A 13,973-nucleotide genomic window follows, 5' to 3' on the forward strand; every position below is an offset into this window, starting at 1 on the left:
ACACACACACACACACACACACACACACACACACACACACACACACACACACACACACACGACAACAGTACGTTCGAGCCACTTCGCACTTCGCACACGTCAGTTCCGTCTCGTTTTCTTCCGTTCTACTTCCGTTCTGCGTTGGTGAGGAGAAAATGGGAAATCCTCAAGGAAGTCCTCATATTATTATTATGATTATTATTTTATTTTATTGATTGATTTATAATGTTATAAAACATGTACATCATAAGAAAACAGAGATATTTTGTACTGCAACAATAACATACTCCTATATAAATATTCAATAATGTAAAATAAAATGAAACAAATAAAAACCCTGCTTGAACATGCAGGTGCAGAATAGAATATGGGGTGGGGTGTGTGTGTGTGTGTGTGTGTGGGGGGGGGGGGATGAAGAAACAACAAAAAAGGAGGAGAATGAAAAAAATAAATTGTATAAAATTGAAGGAAACACCAAAAGAAAAAAGAAAAAAAAATACAACCACAAGGGGTCAGGATGAATCAAAAAAATTCTAAAGCAGTATACAATCTGTCTGCCTGGCATTGACAACTTGTTTCTTTCTCCATAACTTCTCTGAAGATTTGCCAATGAGCTCATCACTATAATGTCCCATCACCATTTCCCCAAGTCTGAGGAGAACCAGGCTGCAGCTAGCACAGGGGTCGGTCCCACAGTATTTAAGTCTTTATTGAAATTACTTTTTAAAATCAAACTGAATTATTAAATGTTGTAACTTTGATTAAAACACTGGAAAAAAAATGAATGAAACCTACTTGCTACTAATATAATTTAAAAGTTAAAGCTTAACGGGCTGCATTTGGCCCGCGGGTCGTAGCAGCAGGAGCCGTAACTTTACCTGCCCACTACAGCCTGCCACGAGCCAGGTGTGGATGTAACACACACCTCAGTTCAATTGAGCTTTTTTTTCATAGCACCGTTACACAACAGAGAACTCAGAGAACTTTACATATTCATCAGGAATAGACTACAGTTATTTATTTATTTATTTTTCTTCCGTTTTTAGAGCAATTTTTCCACTTTATAAATAAAAAGACAGACTTTTCCCCCCCCCTCAAATAAAGCTGATTCCCAATAAAAAAATAAAAATAAAATAGAATGTTTGTAGAATGATAACATTGACTAATACGACTCTTTGTGATTAGATAATTTGAACGGGCACGAAATCAATCATTTGAGACAGATACGGGAATTACTCTAGTTGTTCGAAAATTTACGGCGTGCTATTGTTTTGTTTTCGATAATCGGGTAATTTAAGCTGTTGGGAGTGACAAAAGTGCAAACCAATCACAAGGAAGCGCTGGACCACAAGGCACGCCTTCGTAGTAAAAACCGACCAATGGACCGAACAGATGGGACGGGCTGACGCGAAGCCCTGCACGGCACCGATCCCGGACCAGTTTCACTCGGCGATGGCGCCATTGTCAGCGACGGAGCAAACCGTTTCCAGATCAGCCTCTTGCCAGCGCCGTTTATCCGTCTTGGAGAGTGGCGGAGACGAGGCGTAGTGATTTTGGAAGGTTCCTCCGGAGACAGCCAACATAAAGTTGAGGGTGTTTTGACGAGTTTTTAAAGGTACGAATCGCGGATTTTAGCCGGATATTTACACGAGGGAAGTTCGGAATGAGCCTTCGGAGGACTTGGCGCTCCAAGAGAAACCACTGAACTCCGAGCCTTCTTTTGCACAGTGAGTATCAGCACATTTCAGCGGGCTTAAAAGCTCGTTATAAGAAATAAAAAGCGACATGGGCTGGGGTATGGGAGATGGCAAGGCTATTTGCAAAGCTAAATTCTTGAAAGGTGGTTGTCTCGGGTGCTTAGCCTTAGTTTTAAGAATGCGTGTAACGCCGGGTGTAGTAGCCCACTGTCACTCTTCACCGCGCGACTTCTACAGCTAACTTCTCGCGGTGCAAAAATACCAAGAAACTAGAATTCAATGGAATTACTCCCCCCCCTCCCCACTATCACACCAGACAGGTTGAATTATCGAGCGCCACCGTGCGAAAGCGAGGCCAGTGTCGCGTTATTACCGTAATGTGTCGTGGATAGCGAGGCGTTAAAAGCTGTAGCAGAACGCTCGCCCCGCCGACACGAGCTCTATCAAAGAACTCCTAACTTCTACCAACATACAAGTTTCACTCTTCCCAGGAAGTAGACCACGCCCAGGGAGTCAGGTGTGACGACTTGGCTCGGCTCGGCTCGGCTCGGCTCGGCTCTACCCGACTTGGCACTCAACCCATGGCCAACTTCCATGACACCTCGGCGCACTCATTGGTTGCTAAAAAAACAAGCTGTAGTTACTTATCATGTTGAAACATGTGTTCCATTGCTTATTATTTGGCGTGCCTCGTGACAAAGGACGTGCTTACAACATCCTTAAGGGAAATTTCAGACATACCCAGATGGAATTCCGCATACCAGGGTATGCATATTCATAGTATAATCTCTGTAAAAACAAGACTGTTCTTTTTCTTGCATTATAAAAACCACCCAAAAACACCCTCAGTTGGGCATCCAAAAGGTGTGTAGCTCCCGTGACATGAACATTGCTGGAGCAGCGTGGTTCCGGGGGAGCCCAGAAGCCTGATTGAGGGGGGGGGGGGCTGGACCCACGGTGGTTGTCTGAATAGGTTGCTCATAGCTACTGATCTGCATAGCTCACATTACGAGTGTTTTGTTCCTGCTGTGGTGGGCCACGGCATCAGGGGAGGACGGCGTGGGAACAATGAACGCTTTTGCACGCTGGAGACTCAACGCCCCAGAATCCATCTGAGCGACTTGCTGATTAAGATGAGCGCTTCCCGTCGGTGCGACGGAGCCGGCGAGGAACCTGTCTGTCTGTCTGTCTGTCTGTCTGTCTGTCTGTCTGTCTGCAGAGAGGCAGAGGAGAGAGCTGGGTTTCAATACTGCCTGTCAGCAGCGAGGCTATTTCACCTCGGCTTAAGGTGGTATACATTGGTTTGAGACTCTTAATCCACGCTTAAGTTGGGATCACTATCAGCTTGCCCAGAGAGACAGGTAATCACCTTGTGCTGGAAGGTTCCATTCCACAGGTGTCAAATTAATTCAAATATCAAATCATGCATAAATCTTAAAAAAAAAAAAATAATCAAAAAAATACATTAAAAATAAATCTTTGAAAGAAAAATAATCTTCTTAAAAGAAGCCAAAGATTTCATATAATTTTGCCCCCGTCTTGATATTGCCAGGAAGCTACAGTTTGATGACATCATTTGTTAAACTTATCTTAATTTAGACGCCAAACGTTTCTACTCACACTCTGTGTTCTCTGCTAACCAAGCAGAGAAAGAATATAACAACGGCTAACTCCTGGAACTACTGTAGTTTGGAACTCCGTCTGTGGCAGAAGCTTATTAAATTCTGTCGACCAGCCACTGACTTCCGTGCCCACGGAACCTTACAAGGAAAGGCCTGTCCTTGCCCTTGTCCCCCGGTCAGCCACCGTGCCTCTTGTTTCATTCATTCTTGTACTCAAACAACTGCCTGTTTCTCCTACATACCTTCACACGCTACAGAATCCATTCATCTTTGTGAGTGAGTCAGTGTGGGTGTGTGAGCATCACTGCTGTACCCAAGATGAAGATATTTAGGCTACACACACACGAAAGCGCACTTTATTATAACTTTATTAATCCCAATCTTGGGGAATTTTCCTAATTACAGCAGCATTTAAAGTACAGGAGAGGGGGAAAAAGGACAATTAAAATATCCAAGGCATAAGAAAACTTTTAACTTTCATTTATATAATCATGAAAGTACATTTACAGATTAATAGAAAAAAAATCTTTTAATTGCCTTGAGCAATATTGCACCTGAGTGAGTGTTCACTGAGTGCAGTTTTACATGCATACAAACTCTTCATTCCACCTCCTCAAGTACTGCAACACTATACCATCGTGTGAGGGGTACAATTTTTCTCAGCACCGAAGGTGCCAGTCCAGAGACGTATCTATATTGTAGATAATACCTATCTATGTGTTGTGGTCTACTCTATCGGGAATGCGTACGCCAAGTTTTTGTTTTGGAAATACTTCCAACATCTTGCAAAAAACCCCCAGAATTATATGGGGAAAAACTTCAATTTAATTGTTTAGAAGAGCTGTTTTTAATTGGAATTTTTGGAAAACACTGTCCAAACGGAAGGTGATTGATTTTGTTTTGAAAGCCAAGCGGGGGACTCACTATGAGATTCTAACAGCTTGTAACCAATTTGTCCGTAGCCTTTCAAGGCTATTACCTTTCATAGCTAGGTATAGTGGGCTCAGATGACTGATGTCAGCTTTATTTGTCTCTTGCTTTATTTATGAGGTTCTTCCATCTGCAGCCACTTCCTTGTATTACTACACCGAGCCCCATTATGGCATCTCTGTGAATAATTTAACGTAGCCGGAGTGAAGAGAACCAAAATATACCGACTCGTGCGCTTGCTAGCTCCGTCCCTTAAGTCATAGTCGAGGGTGTCTTTAATAGTTTTTTTTTTTTTTTTTTTAAAGTTGGGATTTAATTTGAATTCAATTTAATGCAATTTCTACTCCCCGTTCCTTGTATCCTTGTCGTTTGCATCGTCATAGTGAAATGTTTTTTATTTGGTGATATATGAGTGCTTGCTGACGTCTGTTACCATGGACATACCATCCCGCAACATGCTTGCCTTCCATTATTGAAGACAGTCACTGAGGCTTTTTGCAGCCAATGAGAATAATGTTGAAATATGTTGTAGTTCACCCTGCGCACGCTATCGCTACCACCATCTGTGGGTGACAACACTTCCTGTTTGCTCAATGGAACAGTGTCATCATCTACAGGCAAGGGTGGGATAATTAAAGTAAGAGAACAAATGTATTTATTCAAGCGTGTAGTAGATTTTTTCACCACCCATTGGACATTCTTTTGACTAAAATGTCATACTATTCCTCTACCGTTATTATACCTTTCAGTTTTCCTCTATGAACTCGTACAGCGTGGAGCTAACTTTAGCTTCTGACTCTGTGGATGGTTGACCGCGCAACAAATATATTCAGAATGGCAATTATCGAGAACATAGTTTCAGGACTTTTTCTTCCCCTGACTGCAAAAACAATTGGTGGCATCCTGGCAATGCTTAGTAAAAACAAAACAAAATACTTTTTCTGAACCAGTGCTTTTGAATGTGTGCGACTTAACAGCTTTCCTGACCTTCATCCATTGTGAATTATCTGATTTTTGCAAGTCGTCAAACGCGCTAGTCTTTACAAGAAAATCTAGACAAGTCAAATTTTTCACGGTTTTGTTTAAAAATGTCTCCATGTAGCCCCTCCGTAGACTTGAGGTTTTTTTTTTCAGTGTTGTTTATACTAAATTAAGGCAACCTTGAAAAGTAGCAGTGCAGGAATTTCTAACGCGTGGGAATACCGTATGGCGGCTTCCTGTCCCTGTCTTCACAGGAGCAAAACACGGCAGATTAATAAAGGAGGGTAAGGTCGTGCAAAGGCCTCCTGATCTTCAAAAATACACACCGTAATCCAAGGAGGTTTTCTTTCACCGGCTGTTTTTCTCTCTTTATCAGCACAAACCCGTTGCAGCCAGCGACTCTGGCTTCCACGGGCCAAGGCCTCCCTTTTGTGCTCGAGGCGTCTCAAGTAGTGTCAGCTGCAGCTCTGTGTTGACGTTGCTGTCGCCTCCCGCTGGTCTTAAAACCACCGGACTCTCTTTCGCCTTTCAACATCTCTACCTGGCCCAATTCGCTCGACGATCTGTAAGCGTTTTGTCTGCAAAATCAGGTTTTTGTGCCTGTAGACTTTGTGACTTTTCAAGCCTTTGTGCATTTCATTAAATTCTTCCTTACTCCACTTGGCCCCAGTCCCCTTTTCCTTGTCATTCATTGAGTCCAATCAAAGCAATTGAACTTTCAATACCACTTTGTTAACAGCCCTTTGGAACCATTAAAGGCAACATGTCTCACTATAGTATGTCACTGGTTGCCAGGTTCACACAACTTAACTACATATCATCAAAGTTGAAAACGGCGATAACAATAATAGAAACGATGACAGCAACAAGGACGATGATAGTAATAACTGTGGCTCTGGAGCAAAAAAAACTTTCTTCTGTCTTGTTATGACGCATTTTACACAACAACGTCAACCCTGTTAAAAGGTTCATGGCTGACACTGGCTGCTTGCCCGGACGCAAATGTCAGTTGGACAACGCCAGCTTATTGGCCGAGCGGCAGAGAAGTGATGGCTTCAGCGTGGCGTTCGGTTGAAGTCACCGCGGAGATGCGGAACCATTATTGACCCTGGGTCAATAATGGTTTGCTGGCAACACTCCTTTGTTGGTTCAACAGCATTTGAGACGGGAAGTGAAATAAACTCATGTGGATCTCTTGTTTTTCCCCTCCCCTCGTGAGATCAGTACGAAAAAGAGTAAGCAATGGAGTGCATCAATTTAGCTTGTGAGAAGTTGTCCATTGTTTCCCCCCATTCCCTCCCCCCCCATGCTTTGACTTATTCCCTGTTCAAAATGTTGTTAATAGCACAAGCTAAACAATGTTTGAGTGCTCCAAATGAGTAGGTTCACCCATGTGCGGCTGCACGAAGAGCCGATTAAAACCTGTGTTGACTGCTGGGTCGTTTGACCCGTGTCGACGCAGGTTAGATTCTGTTTTCCGACTGCCCTCAAAATCCGATTGTTAGCGAGTTTGAATAAGATTTTAGGCCAGTGGGAAAAAGATATATCTAAGAGAGTGCTTCTATTGGTAGTTTTTTTTTTAGGATAGTCTTTTAGTGTTGTGTAGTTCTTATGTAGTATGTTAGTGAGGTAGAAGTCTTAAAAAAACCAAGGCCATGCAAAGTGCAACAGAGTAAGAGAGCAGCAGTACCAAAAAATCTTTGACCGTGGTTCATTGTGAATTGTGACTTGCTGCTTGGTGTTTTTCTGCGTCAGAAGTGGAACAACATGTAAACAGCTCAAACGCAGACCTTCCTTAATTTTCAAGTCTCAACTTCGTATTTGCCCTTTTATCCCGAGGTTACGCTTACTCCCCGCTCGCGTAAAGTAGAGACTCCTGCGCCGCCTTAACCCTTCGGCCGCCACTAATTGCTAAGCAGCCCATGTGTACGGGTCTCAAAATAAAAGTGTCTATTTATAGTTTTCCTTAGATCACCCTGTGTTGACAACACTCCTAGGGTTTCATCCAGAAAACTTGGTGGACCACTGTCGGCCATCGGCTGCCTCCCCCTGGCAGCTTATATACGCGTAAACATGTATTTTGCGTGGCGAGGCGGAGGCTGAGGGGCAGAGTCGATCTTGGTTTTGGGCCGAACTGGATCACCTTGGTTCAAAGGTTCAGAAGCACATTTCATCTTCTCAGACATTGGCTTTTAAACCCTCGCACGTGTCACGGAATGGACGTGCATACAAAAGCTGCAGGAGTGCTAAACAGTTAAACGTGCTTTTTACTTAGCTCTGATCAGATCAGATAGATAGATTAAAATGAAATGATGGCAGTCAGGTCTGTTGCTGCCATCAATAAAGATAAAAATAAAATGAAATGAAAGCGTATAAACGGAAGACGCAACAGTGCAACGGCAGATTCAGTACGCAGTGCAAATGTAACAAGGAAGTAAATGACCGTAACGGAAGAAACAGGGGCTGAACTTTGAAAGTCTGAATTCCGGCTCGCGTGGACACATAAATAAAATGATCAGAACGAGACCTGCGCAAACACGCAGCAGCATGCGTTCATTCAGAATAAACATGTTCAGGCCGTGCAACAAAGAAAAACACAGTGTTTGCACGTGGACTAACATCTGGATTAAGGATCGCAACTCTTTAGTCTGAATAGAATTCTTTCTGAGCGGACTGGATTGGATAAAAACAAAAACAAAAAAAACAACCACATCCCATCAGAGCCTCAACTTTGATGACTCCACACCTATCAGCTCTATAATAACACTACTACTACTACTAATACTAATATTTTATTTATAGGCGTCTTCCTCGGCACTCGACACTTTACAAAGTTAAAACAAATGCAATAAACCATCAACAGATAAGAGCTGCACACAGTACAATGATAAATAATCAATAATAAAATAAAATATAAAATGAAATGGAAGCAGTCGGAGAGAGTGGGCTATTTGGAACAGTTTTAAGTCTGGATTTTAACAGAAGAACAGAGTCGATATTACGGATGTCCGATGGGAGGGTAGAGAGAGGTGGAGGGAGGAGGAAGACCTGAGGCAGCCGGTGGTGGGTGGCAATGTGGAGCAGGTCAGCCAGATGGAGGAGGGTGTGGATGGCCTTAAAAGTATACACAAGAATTTTGAAGTTGATTGTGAATTTGGCAGGGGGCCAGCAGCGAAGCTGGTGGAGGAGTGGAGGACGGGAGGACGGGAGGGGGAGAGGTCGCGATGTGTTGAAAGGAGGGGGGCTCCGGAAGCGGTACGGACTGCGGCGGAGTTCCGAAACAGTCGGAGCTCGTGGAGGGATTTGTGAGGGGCACCGAGGAGGAGCGAGTTCCAGTAATGAGCAGTGCGAACGGTGCCGAGAGTCACTATGTTTGCATGACGCTCGAGAATACGAGAATTAGTGCCTTGGTCCAACTATGACAGGGCGACTGAAGTGCGTGCAAATGCGTTGGTCCGACTGAAATTGGCGTTGGAGAACTCCGATCGGGGCACCCCGATATAATGCGATTGCGATTCGTTCATGCTTGGCGGTTTTTACGAGTTACCATTTCTTTGTAGGAAGAGTACGTAAACTTTTTTAAGTCAATTTGTATTCCTCAGAGAGAGTTTGCGAAAACTCTCTCTGAGGTCTCTACTCTGCACAACTCGCCAGTTTATACAGAACAATGGCGATTCTCACCTGGAGTAGGATTGGGGCTTGTAGCTACTTTGTGGTAGCCCGATTAACGTTTCGTAGGCGTCAATAACGATCGTCAATTTCGATTATTGCGGAGCGGGTTATGTTATTCATGTGTGAGTGGAAAGACGGCGAGCGAGCTGACTCACTCTTGACCTGAAGAGAGGGAGTGGAAGGAGAAGCTGTCAGCTTTGGATACCGTAAATCTGGTACCGAGGAGGAGGAGGAGGAGGAGGAGGAGGAGTTCTGTTTTTATCACTACCTGGTCTTCATCTCGCCCTCGATCCGACACATTTTTAACGTCCGTCGAGTTGTTGTTTTTTTTTTTGTGTGCGCCACCAAGCACAGAAACGTCCTGGAACACGGTGGTTTCCCCGGCCATTTTTTTTCTCACCTACGTCACGCACACAGTGAAAAGGGCTCGGGCAGATAAGCATTAGAAAAGGGCCTGGGAGGAGTGGCACGTAGGATGATGACTGGAGCATCAGGCACCCGATGAACAGAGGAGTATTGTGTCCCACTGACTGAGAATTGAACAGAATCCCTTTATTTAGATTTTTTTTTTTTTTCCCTGCAAGATACGACGGTTAAAGAGTCTGCACCTTGTGGTTAAGGTCACTAAACACATCAGAGAGTGTGAGTCAACTATACTGCTGCAGCACCAAAAACAATACAAAAAAATAAAAACAATACAGTGATTACAAGAAACATTTAAACAGTACAAAACTATGGGCTCATTTAAAGCAGCAGTGGTAGCAAAATTCTACAAAGCAGCAGAAATTGGACAGAACACCGGGTTGCAAATGCAAATCTGATTCCAAGCCATCTCCTCCTTCCAGTCTCTCTTTTTTTTTTTTGTCATAAAGCGCTTTAAAAAGTGGAAAACGTCTTGATCAAACAAACAACACACACACACACACACACACACACACACACTCTATATAGCTCTGTATGTTGTTCCAGCTCTGTGTTTTCCATATTTTGCTGTGCTTGTGGTCCCAGAAGTGAGCAGTAATTAGAGTGTAAGTCCGGCCTGTCCCTGACCCCCGTGCTACCCCCACATCCCCGTCCTGCCTCCAGCAGCTGCCAGTGCAAAAGGTAAAGTGTGTGTGTGTGTGTGACAGAGGAATGTGTGAGTTGCTACTAACTAGCAGTGACCGTGTCCTCCTCCTCCTCCTCCTCCTCCTGCTCCCTGTTAATGGGTCTGAGAGGAGACAAAGAGCTGTTGTTCCTGTATGGGAATCAGAGAGCAAAGATGGGCGATGAACAAAGAGGTGTGAAGTCATGGATGCGGTTCAGTCGTTGGCTCTAACAGTAATTAAAACGTGTTTTGCTGCTATTCTTAATCTTTCGAGATTAAAAAAGTGTTTATCGTCGCGTGCGCGGGAGAAACACAGTGGCTGCGCTTTCCAATGAAATGAGTTTTCCTACTCCCTACACAGAAAGGTCGTTTAAAAAAAAAAACATGTTTAAAAAAACGTGTTCTGATTATACACTTTGGGTGAGATCCACAAAGGAATTTTGCAGCGAAAAAAAAAAAAAAAAAAAAACTACACAAACAAAGCAAAAGAATTTGCATGCTGTACATACAGCACAGTGAAAAGTGGGGCGAGATATGCATTGATGTGCAGATTGCTTCACAGCTACACCAGTCTCATTTGAATTTATTTTAATTGGTTGCTTGACCCATATTTCCCCCCCCCCCGAAAATGACCCCCTTTTTTTTTTTCTTTTTTTTCCGCAAATAACCCTTATTACAAACTGCACCCAGGGTCGTTACCAGGGTTGGTTTTTTTTGCGCACTTTGCGCTCGAGCAAGAACATTTTGAGCACTTATTTATAAATTAAAAAAAGTAAAATAAATAGATAACTAAAATTAAGGAAGTTGTTAGCGAGATGAGATGAAAGGACTGCGAGATGAGATAGCATTTATTGTCCCCCTTGAGTTGAAATTTGTCTTGGGCAAGTACATGCAGCTGCTGCAAAATAGTGTTTTCTTTTTGTTTGAAAAACATAATAATATATATATATATATATATGTATCATGAAAAAAAAAATGCGTGAACAGGTGAATATGTTCATTCCTTGGCTCTAATTTAGGCATCAGCACACGCAGATTTTTCTCTTCCTCACCTTTCTTCTTCGTCACCCCAAAACCAAAACATGTCCGGTCAGTGCCGGTGTGACGAGTACGGCTAAAAGTTACGTGACCTCGTATGCAGAGACACAGCTCGTTTTTTTTTTGTTTTTTTTTTTAAATTTCGTGTCTGTCTTTACTGGTTTCTTTGAGTCACGGTCATGCTTGGGAAAAGTCATGTACTTATTTTCCTCGTCAATGTGTAACAAGTTGTTTGCCCCCATCTAGTGGTTTTCTGGTGTTACTGCAATTTGAAAGTCAACCAACTGACAGATCGGACAGAGAAATGGCAACGATATGGAACAGATATAGACTAATTGCAGTTTAAAGGCGTATTAGTAATACTACTAGTAGTACTACTACCAGATTCTCACGTTCAACAAAGTCTCAACATCTGACTGAGCAACGTTTTTCCTTTCCGTACACTTTTTTATTTATGTACTCTGGGAATTACTGCGTCCCTCCCAATGACAATATGTTTGTGCAATATGTCCTCTCAAGTCATTGTAGGCGTACAAGACCAATCGTAAAACACTTTCACTATTGACACTATTGTCTCTACAAACACGGCCCACGTCGTCAGGTATCGTCTGTGAAGCGGCGTTAATGCGGTTTTGTTTACAAGTGGGTTTATAGCAAGCGGTTGAAAGTCGGTGGGGTGGAGGCTTATCACGGAAACCCAGAGGCAGGAAGTGGAACCGGTGTTTCAGGTCTGTTCAGGTGCGGCCGGTGCACCTGGCGGGGTGGGCGTGTCTTCCTGTGTTTGCATGCGGCGAGGCGCTGCCGTGCGGGAGTGCCCGCTGCTTTTCTCTCTCTCTCTCTCTCTCTCTCTGTCGTACGAGGAGAGTTTCCTGGTAAGTCCCCGCGTCGTCTCTCGTGTGTTCCCCCTAGGTTATTAATCGTCGATATTTTCGACATGCGGCGGTGCTGCTCGCGTTCGCTGACCGACGTTGCGTCGCGTCGCATTGGTGCGCGCAGAGAAGAATCGGCCTCAAGGAAAACACCGAAGCTGGCGTTGCCAGAATGTTCAGGGTTGTTTTGGTTTTTTTTTTGTTTTCTTTTCTGGAAATTCTATTAATTTGGCGACGCAGTGGTGCAATATTTAGTGCTGTCACCTGACAGCAAGGAGGTCGTGGGGTTCAACCCCCAACCAAGCCTGGGACCTTTCTGTATGGAGTGCGCTAATTCCCCCGTGTCTGTGCTGGCAAGAGGAACCGTTCTTTTTTTTTTTCTTCTTCTTCTTCTCTTGAATCAGCATTGTGACATCATGTTTAAGCCTCCAGATTTTCTTTTCGTTTAAAATTTCCTTAGTGACTCCTGTATGTCTGCTGTTCACCTTTAGGTTAGCACGCAACGACAATGGAGTGGCGCGGAAATGCATTCATTCAATTGCCGCTTAAATCATTCATTTCATTAAAAGAGTTAAAAGCAGACCCGTGTTGCCCTCTTATTTAGCACAGAAAAACCACAAACAAATGAAAAAACAAACAAAAACTATTAGTGGTTTCATTTGAGCTGCCAACAATATTGTCATTGATTGCTAGACTGTCAGATTGCCGGAGCGGTGGAGATCAATGAAAGCGGGAGCAGAACAGAAAATATTTCACCTCCTGACTCTTATTAGCTTTATTAACCTCGTCAGCGTCCAGCTGTGAGCCAGACAGCTCCCCCTTGTGTCCCTTCCTCTACTTTGTTTTTGAAAGGGGAAGAATAACGGCACCCTCCTGTTTTTAGAAATGTTTTAAATTATTTTCCTGTCCTCAATTTATTTTCTCTTTCAATACGGATCGTACCTCAGGTTCCACGCCCAGCCACTGGTCCGAATGATCGCGTGAGATCATAGCTGTCATCCGCACTTGCAGATCTCATGTCACAGTTTTTTTTTATTTTTTTTAAGAAGTTGTGTTTTATTTTCCGGCTGTAAGTTGTGTGCTTTTTGCGAAAAGCTGCCACTAGATGGTGGTATTGTCATGTGGCACAGAGAGAGAAGGAAGGACAACCTATCCACATGGAAAGGTGTCCCTTCTGCTTCTCCGTTGACCGTCTGATACTGTGCGATCTGAGAGCCAGCCTGGTCAGAAAGTTTCAGCTGTGGGGAAAAATCTCTCACGTCCGTGTCTTTACGATCCTTTCGGGCCCCTTTAAAACGTCCCCCGGTCGTCCCAACTGTGTAACATGCTTCCTGTAACTTAGAAACTTCCTTAAATGGAACGGCGGACACCCTTCCTCGAACGTGGAGTTACGTGGTTTTTCCATCTCGGATGCAGCGAAAAAGATGGATATTGCAGCGCTCCTGAGCTTTTTTTTTTTTTTTTTTTTTTTTTACACGAATACCCTCGTCCTCGTCCTCCCATAAGTCTGTCATTGCAATCACAAAGTGTCATGGTAAAACCATGCTGTAGGCCTCCGAGTGAAACACCCCGCTTCTCATTTTGCACAGGTCAATTTTCACGACCTGAGCGCAGTTTCGGTTTGGCTCGGCCCCCCTCCCCTCCGTTCACGCTGGACCTGTTCACACCGGGTCTGCTGGAAAAATTGGTCGCTGCCTGAGGCACCGCTACTACTACTACTATTCCCTCCTGGTCCCGGGGCCTCGGCGATGGTTTTTCGTTTTCATTTTATGTAAATGACAAACGGCGGAATAGTTGGCGGGGCGACGCGGCAGCTCGGTGGCAGGTCTCCCGTCTCGTCGGAAAATCGCTCTTGAACCCTGTTTCATAAATACGCCCCGTCCCGTTGCACATCCCAGTCCGGGGGAAAGCTGTTTTTCACCTGATGTGTCCATCAGCAACTTGCTTTGCCGGTTCACTTTGCCACCTTATGGCCTGTATTGTTTTTTTTTGTTTTTTTTTTTAATGCTGAATGCTTCCACACAACGCAAGCCAAGTCTGGCAAACGTAGCTTTCTTTTGACCGGGTTGCCATGAGT

This window comes from Nelusetta ayraudi, unplaced genomic scaffold, assembly GCF_046127955.1.
Source record: "Nelusetta ayraudi isolate G7.1 ecotype Tasmania unplaced genomic scaffold, CSIRO-AGI_Nayr_v1 ptg000073l, whole genome shotgun sequence".
Classification (NCBI taxonomy): domain Eukaryota; kingdom Metazoa; phylum Chordata; class Actinopteri; order Tetraodontiformes; family Monacanthidae; genus Nelusetta; species Nelusetta ayraudi.